The sequence below is a fragment of the Malania oleifera genome, chromosome 3 (assembly GCF_029873635.1).
Source record: "Malania oleifera isolate guangnan ecotype guangnan chromosome 3, ASM2987363v1, whole genome shotgun sequence".
Classification (NCBI taxonomy): Eukaryota; Viridiplantae; Streptophyta; class Magnoliopsida; order Santalales; family Ximeniaceae; genus Malania; species Malania oleifera.
In genome coordinates this window covers 25,706,872-25,716,442 of record NC_080419.1, presented here as the reverse complement: position 1 = coordinate 25,716,442, position 9,571 = coordinate 25,706,872, and the positions used below count along the sequence as shown (strand labels likewise).

The 9,571-nt window shown below is 38.4% G+C and overlaps 1 non-coding gene across 1 annotated transcript; it reads right to left on the bottom strand.

Moving 5' to 3' along the window:
- Window positions 1–2,729: 2,729 nt before the first annotated feature.
- LOC131152483 (small nucleolar RNA R71) lies at window positions 2,730–2,836 on the bottom strand. Its single transcript, XR_009135982.1, has one exon. It is a non-coding gene; the product is annotated as a small nucleolar RNA R71 (small nucleolar RNA).
- Window positions 2,837–9,571: the final 6,735 nt, after the last annotated feature.

Below are 9,571 nucleotides of genomic sequence, written 5' to 3'. Positions count from 1 at the left end.
TCTTAAAGCTAAAAATGAAAATACACGTATGTGTACGTGAACATCAAAAGTACGCGCCAAAGACTTTCGTGGACATTTAAAGAAGAATAAAAATTAAAAGAGAAAAATATATATGTATGTATATATATATATATATATATATATATATATATATATGTGTGTGTGTGTGTGTGTGTGTGTGTGTGTGTGTTTGGAAAGATTTGGAAAAGTCAAAAATAGTGGCTAGTGCCTTGGAAACAAGAGTTGGAAAAGTCAAAATTGGTGGGTTTCTTTTGTGTTAGCAAATTGAAGATTGGGCTGTGTGTGTGTGTTTCGTGAGTTGGGCTGGATTGTGAGTGTGTGTGTGTGTGTGTGTGTGTGTGTGTGTGTGTGTGTGAGTATTGTGAAATAAAGCAAAGTGTTAGGGAGTGACAATGTAATAGGAAAAAGGGGGAGAGAGATACTGCTATAATTGTATTCTCTAGGGATTTAGAATGAATATATAATTATCTGTGTTAACGTTTGTATGGTTATTCTCTTGGAGTTAAATAATACAAGTAGTCATTTTCATTATGGTGTTTTGTTGCCTTGGATTGTGATATCCTTGATTGTTATAGTCTTATTTTGTGTATGAGAATATATTACTCGTGTGATATCCTATTGTTCCTTGTTTTCTTGAGTATTGAGACTCACCTGGTGTTTACGCTTGCAAGCTTGAACGTATGAGATTTGGCTGACTTGTCGAGGGAGAGCTCTCAACGAGTGGCACACGGCCCTTATTTGAGTCCCATTTTGGGAGTCCGTGACACAAAGCAAAAGGAGAGTGGGTTGGCTCTGATGTGACCCAACCATGCAAAGTGAGGAAAAAGTGAATGGGCGGATGCTAGGTTTGTGGAGGGTTTTGGGAGGATTGGAAAAGTAGAAAAAAAGGGAATTTTTAGGGTTATTACAGCAGGAGGTCGTGCGCAAGGAGACAAGAAGAGGATTAGGGACTATTATTCTTATTGAGGAGGCCGCACCTAGAAAAGGAGAGTTGGAAAAATTTTCTTTTTACTGGGAGACTTATGGAGGGGTGTGGGACTTTTGGAGGCCGGCGCTGAAGAATATTTCTTTTGAGAGGTCTCTCTCTTGTTAGCTTCTTGGAGGCAGCCGGGGAAGTCTTTTAGGAGGCTTTTGGAGAGGCCACGCTGCGTTGAAAAACAATACGAACATCGACAAAGGAGAGTTGGTGGCACGCAGAAAAGTTAAAGCTTTCAGAATCAGAAGGCAACGAACAACGGCGGTGTTTGGGGTGTTTGCAACGCGCGACAGCGGTGCTGCGAGTGTTGATTTTTCCTCTACGCTTCAAATTGATGAAAACATAGTGAAATATGTTATTTTGGATTTAATTTTCGGAATGAGCTAAATTTTTGTATTCTAGGAAAATGATGTAGTCCAGTTTCGAACTATGCTTGCTCCTTGATGCTAATATGAAGTAGTTTTCTTTATTGTTTGTTTGAGTTATTCTGCGCTTAATACTTTTAATTAACTGGTCATTAATTAAATGATATTAGTCTTGTGATTTGCTACTGAAAGGGGGGATTATAGGATAGATCTTGGGTAATTCAGCGTAGGTAAATATATAGATCGAAAGACTTGTATGAACCTACGTAACATTAAATCAAGGGTCTTATTGTGTTTTTGTGTTATGAATTTGCTAATCTTATGTTAAATAATAAACAAGAATAGGTTCTGATTGACTATCGATTGAGGCTTTTGGAAAAATTGGCGATTTGCTAACAAACAGAGAAAACGAAGTCGAATTAGATAGATGAGTAAAGCATATTGAGAAACTAGGTGAAATCGGTTTTCTAGAAGTTTTCACCCTCAGTAATTTGATACGCGGCAATCAGTTTTATTTTCCCTTGAGTAGTTTATTTAAAGTAGCCTTATTTTAATTTCACAATTTAAAATCTTAATCTTTCTAAATAAAATCAAGGTTATTATAATTTTGGTAATTGGTAAAATTAAGACATCAATCCCTAAGGACGATACTCTACACATCGTTATATTATAAAACTACGATATTGTGTACTTGCAGTTTTGCACCGATCAAGTTTTTGGCGCATTGCCGGGGATTGAGTTTTTCTTATTTTTGCCAATATCAATACAAAGTAATCTTGGTTTTAATTTAGAATTTTACTTTTATATTTATTATTTTATTTATTTTATTTTATAATTTGTTTTTTTTTATCTTCTTTATTTTAGGTGTGTTTTTTTATGTTGGATGCGCTGTGCTAGAACCCGTGCCATTATTCCTTTTGATCCGGAAATTGAAAGAATGCTCAGAGCAATGAGGAAAAATAGGGTACTAGTCATGGAGAACGGACAAGATAATGTGCAGCCACGCGCCCTGAAGGATTATGTACGACCAGTTGTGAATGAAAACTATTCGGGTATTAGACGCCAGCCCATTAATGCCAACAATTTTGAGCTCAAACCCGCATTAATCAACATGGTGCAACAGGCCCAATTTAGTGGATCACCACTTGATGATCCCAATATCCATCTGGCAATGTTTTTGGAGATTTGTGACACTGTGAAGATCAATGGTGTTACTGAAAACACCATTAGATTGAGATTGTTACCTTTTTCTTCGAGGGACAAAGCAAAGGGGTTGGCTATAGTCTCTACAACCGGGGAGTATTACTAGTTGGCAGGACATGGCTAAAAAATTTCTAGCTAAATTCTTTCCACTTGCAAAAACAGCTTAACTTAGGAGTGAGATTGGTCAATTCAAGCAACATGATTTCGAATCACTCTATGAAGCTTGGGAAAGGTATAAAGATTTGATTCGACACAGCCCACAACATGGATTGTCGAATTGGTTGTAGATTCAGATGTTTTATAATGGGTTAAATGGGCAAACACGAACTTTAGTTGATGCTGCATCTAGGGGAACTTTGATGTCAAATACACTTGAGGGTGCTACTGCTCTTTCGGAAGAAATGACCTCATATAACTATCAATGGCCAATTGAAAGAACTATGGCCAAGAAAGTTGCTGGAATTCATGAATTAGAGCCGTTTGCTGCACTTTCAGCTCAAGTTGCTTCTCTATCTCATCAGATTTCAGCTTTGACAACCCAGAGGATACCACAAGGTGTAGAATATGTGGTAGCTACAAGTAGGACAAATCTGAGCAATGAAGCAAGTCATGAACAGGTTCAATACATCAACAATTGGAACTACAACTATAGGGGTAATCTAGTGCCACAATATTACCATCCGAGGCTTCTAAATCATGAGAATTTGTCTTATGGAAATACAAGGAATGTGCTGCAACCTCCTCCAGGACTTGATAGTCATCAAGGTGAGAAGAAGATGTCACTTGAGGATGCCATGATACCATTTGTTGAGGAGACAAAAGCAAGGTTTAAAAAGACTAATTCATGGCTGGACAACATTAAGACTCATTGCAGCAATAAGGGAGCCGCCATAAAGAATCTTGAAATGCAAAGTGGGTAACTAGCCACGACTATCAATACCCAACAGAGAGGAACTTTTCCTAACAACACAGAAGTGAATCCTAAGGAACAATGCAAGGCCATCACACTTAGGAATGGAAGAGAAATTGAGAAGTCACCAGCAAAGGAAACCATGTCCACACCTACAACTGAAAGGAATGGCTAAAGCAAGAATAAAGGGAAAGAAGAGGAGATTGTGGATGATACACCAAGAGAGATTGACACGTCACCAGTAATTTCATTTCCTGACAATCCTCATATTCTCTCTACTCCACTTCCTTATCCTCAACGCTTTCAAAAACAAAAATTAGATAAGCAATTTTCTAAGTTTTTGGATATTTTTAAGAAAATTCACATAAATATTCCTTTTGTAGATGCCTCGGAACAAATGCCAAACTATGCCAAATTCCTGATGGACATCATTTCCAAGAAAAGAAGGTTAGAGGAGTTTGAAACAGTGAAACTTACCGAGGAGTGTAGTGCTATTCTTCAAAAGAAATTGCCTCAAAAATTAAAAGATCCAAGGAGTTTTACTTTGCCTTGCACTATTGGAAATTCATTTTTTGATAAAGTTTTATGTGATCTTGGTGCTAGTATTAATGTTATGCCACTTTTTGTTTGCAGGAAATTAGGACTTGGAGATATAAAACAAGCAATCATTTCTTTGCAACTAGTAGACCGATCCATTAAGTATCCACGTGGAATCATAGAAGACGTTTTGGTAAAGGTGGATAAATTTATTTTCTTGCCGATTTTGTGGTGTTAGATATGGAGGAAGACCAAGAAGTCCCACTAATTCTTGGCTGACCATTCTTGGCCACTGGAAGGGCTTTAATTGATGTTCAAAAGGGCAAGTTAACATTGAGAGTGGACAAGAAAGAGGTTATGTTCAACATCTACCAAGACATGAGATTCCCAGAAGATCCAAACACTTGCTTTCGAGTAGATGTCATTCAGCAAGGTGTAGAAAAATCCTTTCAAAAGGATGTACTCGCTGATCACCTAGAACGATCTTTGTAGTAGATTACAACACAACAGCGTGTGGGGAGGCTAGAACCTATGGTAGCAAGGATGGATTCTATAATCTCCAAAGAAAATAGGCAGTAACCTATATTTCTAGAGTTGAAGAAATTCCCTAAGCATCTTTGCTATGCGTTCTCTGGTGATGCGTATGAAAATGCAAAAATCTACAAAAAGCCGACGAAGAAGTGGCATGACAAATAGATTCTTAGGCATGAGTTTGCTCCAGGACAATAGGTTCTACTCTTCAACTCAAGATCAAAACTCTTCCTGGGTAAGTTGAGGTCAAGATGGATAGGTCCTTATACAATTGAAAAAGTTTTCCCTTTTGGAGCAATAGACTTGAAGGATAAGATAGGAAATATATTTATAATTAATGGTCAAAGATTGAAGCACTACTATGGAGAACAAATGTGGATGAACGGTGCATTTATTCCTCTTGGAGATCCTGGTCGATGAAGATTAAAAATTCTGGCTAGAGAAGTTAAAACAAGCACTTATAGGAGGCAACCCAAAGAGTTTTTATTTTGTTTATTTCTTTTATCTTTATTACTTTATTTATTTACCTATGCACTTTTGAATAATTTAGATTTTTTATGTAGGTTTATTTGGCATGAGTACAGAGCTGAAAATTTAATTCCTCGATGGATTTACCAAGAAGCTAGGGAAGTTTCTTTCTTTTCTTCAATCTTTCTCATCTTTGAATAACATTGAAAAAAAATGTGAATATAGATGATTAGGCCATGAGTGACACTACTTATGCCCTTCACATACCTGCATATAACTTAGGAGTACACACTTGGGTCATTTATGTGTAGTTTCTCTTTATATGGCTAAACTAGGAATTGTAACTCATTGAAGAATTGGTAGTTCAGTCGTGTTAATCTGGCTATATAAACTCTTGTATCTGCATGGTATCTCTTGAAGCTAAAAAAAAAAAAAAACACGTTCATGTGACTTGTAGCACTTAGGGTTCCTTGTGAATACTGAGAGAGCGTCCATGGCGACTTTGACACCTTGTGAGGTATTGTTGAGCCATTTATTGTTCTTTTGAGTTTTTGACGTCAACTCAGAGTTCATAAAACTCATCTTTCCCTTTTTTTTTTTCCTGGATATTCTTTGTACACTAGTCTTGGTTTTTGACTTGCTAGCCTAGGGGTGACATCTAGTGGGGAGATAGAAACCTAAGTCTTGTAGCCTACTCAAGATGTGAAGGCTGAGCCAACCCCTAGAAATAGACTTATTTCATGGACTCTTGTTCGAGCTCAATGCACATGGGTGGTATGAAAATGATAAAAGAAGTGTTATGATTGTCCTAACTGACCATGAAAAAAAAAAAGAAATTGAAAAATGAGCATAAGAAAGAAAAAGAAAAAAAGAAATACCCTAGAAGAGGTGAAAGATTAATACCTACTCTACACAATTACAAAAAAATGTCAGGGACACGACACATGTTCTCCACATATGAAGACTCTTCACCCGCCTAATGCCTCAGATGTATTCACGCCTGGTTTGTGAATAAGTTAATCTAGGGTGGTCTTGGTTGGATATGACGAGTAGGTGAATAGATGCTAGGGTGAAGGACCCGACACCTCGTATATGGGCTGGATCCTTTTCAGACTAGTCCACTCCGTATATTTATTGTTTGTTCTTTACAGTATGTGGGATGTTTGATCATGATACTCCTCCTCACATACGACAAGTGAAAACATCCTTTTTGAGTGCTTTTGAGGGTATGCCAGTTAGGCTGAGTCAAAGTGATAGTTCTGTAGGTGTCCATGGATATCCTGGGTGTAACGAGTCATACACATTACACATGCCTTGAGATTTTGCTTATTTATACTTGAATTTATATGACTACATTAACTCTCAATTGTGATTGCTGGTTAATTTTACATGAGTTTACTGTTCTTAATGGCTATATAATGATGAGACTTGCATGAATGACTTACTTCGGAGTTGCATACGTTGTGTATGAATGAGTTTGCATGTAATTCGGTGATATTCCTGTACGTGAAAGGGTATGGTTGTGTTACACGTGCGCTCATTCACTGAAATTGGTATGACACCACCCTGAATTGCATTCACATTATTGATAGAGACTCGTAAAATGCTAGTTGGGGCTGTGATTACGCGTAAAAGTTGCGTAATTAGACATTTAAAATCATGCATTAAAGATCATTATTTTAATTAAAATGCCTAATTAAGTTCAATATTTTAACCATGCACTCGATTTATAACATTTGGGTCCTTATTCAATAACACATGGATTTTTATATTTTATTACAAGATAATTTTTGGATCTTAAAGCTGCAAATAAAAATGCACGTATGTGTACGTGAGCATCAGAAGAATACGCCAAAAACTTTTTTGAACATTTAAAGAAGAAAAAAAAATCAAAAAAGATATATATATATCAAACACATATATATATTTTTCTCTTTTGATTGTGTGTGTGTGTGTGTGTGTGTAGATTGGAAAGATTTGGAAAAGTCAAAAATAGTGGCTAGTGCCTTGGAAACAAGAGTTTGAAAAGTTAAAATTGGTGGTTTCTTTTGTGTTAGCAAATTGAAGATTGGCCCGTGTGTGTGTGTGTTTCGTGACTGGATTGTGAGTGTGTGTGTGTGAGTATTGTGAAATAAAGCAAAGCAAAAGGAGAGTGGACCGGATCTAATGTGACCTGGCCATGCAAAGTGAGGAAAAAGTAAATGGGGCGGATGCTATGTAAAAACCCAAAATATGAAAAATGGATTTAAATATTAAGAGGGACAAATTTGGAAATTTTCGGGTCAAGGGCTAAGTAAACTCAATCCTATCTCTCTCTCTCTCTCTCTCTCTCTCTCTCTCTCTCTAAACTCTCTCTACTCTCTCATTCTCTCTAGAATTCTTCACTGATCGTTGGCGGAATCGAAAAACGGAAGCTACCACGAGAATCGTGGAAGGATTCTCTACAACTTTTACGGATCGGAATCTTGTTTCGGAGATTTTTGGGTTTCGGCGTAAAATCGAGGTAAGGCTCGGTTTTTAATTTTGATTCGATAGTTTTGTAGGTATCAGTCTTGTGAGTATATTTTGTACTATGATTTGTAGGTTTTGAACTCGGTTCGCTGTTTAGGGACCTTAGAGTTCGGGATTTGCTTACGGGGTTAAGGTAAGGGGAACTATGTTTATATTGGTTATTCTTGAAATCGGACTCGGTGGAACTGTGGTCCATCGTCCTGTGTATGTTTTGGCTACTCATTTGGGGGGATCTAATGGGAAAAACTATGGGTTTTTCATTATTACAATTTTGGAAAAAAGGGGGCGATTGGCTGAATCCCGGATTTTGTTAAAAACCGAGTATATGTGTGATTTATACTGTGATATTGGGATGACCGTGCCTTGACTTTGTTTAAAATGTATTTGTTTGGAAAACCATGATTTAGATTACCAAATGAGTGTGGTTTGTTTGGTTATATGAGCATGCATGTGTGTGTGATATGTTGAAATGCTAGTAAGAACGCGGTTCCGAAATTGTTCCAGGTACTGAGAGTGGCCGGCTCTATATCCAAGGGCGTGTGTATCGCCAGCCACATTGGCAAGAGTGGCCAGTTCTATATCCGAGGGCGTGAGCCTGTTCTGGCAAATCAGGCCAAAGGGTGTGGATCCACTAGTTAGCACCGGTACGATGCCATGGAAGTCGAGGACTAGCCATGTGCCGGTGGCGCCGTGCTTCGCGGGTTGGCTACAGGCTAATGCCGGAATGCCGAACCGGCTTCGGGTCGATGGGTGTGATGACACCAGGTTACTGATCATGTGTGTGTATTGTTACGAGGCTGCGTATAAATGGCCGCCGTGTGTGTGCGTGTGTGCACTGTGTAAATTAGTACTAGATTGCATTCAACTGCTTGTATGTTGTGTCATGATAACACTCAAATGCCACACACCGATATAACCTGTGTTCTTCCTTACTGAGAGGTGTCTCACCCCTATTGTACGTATATTTTTACAGGTCTTTTGGGTAACCGGAACTAGCTTCCTGGTGTAGTGAGCGTAGTGGCTGGTGTACTACGTTAGCGCTTGGGTAAGTGCTAGGACTGTAGTTTTGTTGGGTTGCCATTTTGAGTTGTATTTGGGCACCCAATTTGTACGTTTTGTTAGAGCCATATTTTGCTCTTGTATAGACTTTGGTATGGTACTGCATATGTTGATATAGAATGACCTTTTTCGCTACATATATGATTATGATTGGATGTGTTTAGGGTGCCTGGGAACCCCATGGGGTCGGACCCTCATCCAGTGTACTGTATCTGTGATGATTTATATGTGCACGGGTCCCATTTCGGGGTTCGGGGCGTGACATGCTAGGTTTGTGGAGGGTTTTGGGAGGATTGGAAAAGTAGAAAAATGGGGAATATTTAGGGTTATTACAACGGAGGCCGTGTGCAAAGAGACAAGAAGAGGATTGGGGACTATTATTCTTACTGAGGAGGCCACACCTAGAAAAGGGGAGTTGTAAAAATTTTCTTTTTGGTGGGAGACTTACAGAGGGGCGCGGGGCCTTTGGAGGCCGGTGTTGGAGAATATTTCTTTTGGGAGGTCTCTCTCTTGTTAGCTTCTTGGAGGCAGTCGAGGAAGTCTTTCGAGAGGCTTTTGGAAAGGCCATGCTACATTGAAAAACAATACGAACAGTGGCAAAGGAAAGTTGGTGGCATGCAGAAAAGTTAAAGCTTTCAGAATCAGAAGGCGGCGAACAATGACGATGTTCGGGGTGTTCGCGACACGCGATGGCGGTGCTGCGAGTGTTGATTTTTCCTCTATGCTCCAAATAGACGAAAACATGGTGAAATCTTTTATTTTGGATTTACTTTTCGAAATTAACTAAATTTTTGTATTCTAGGAAAACGATGTAACCCCGTTTCGAACTATGTTTGCTCGTTGATGCTAATCTGAAGTAGTTTTCTTTATTATTTGTTCGAGTTATTCTGTGCTTGATGCTTTTAATTAATTGGTCATTAATTAAATGATATTAGTCTTATGATTTGCTACTGAAAGGGAGGATAATAGGATAGATCTTGGGTAATTCAG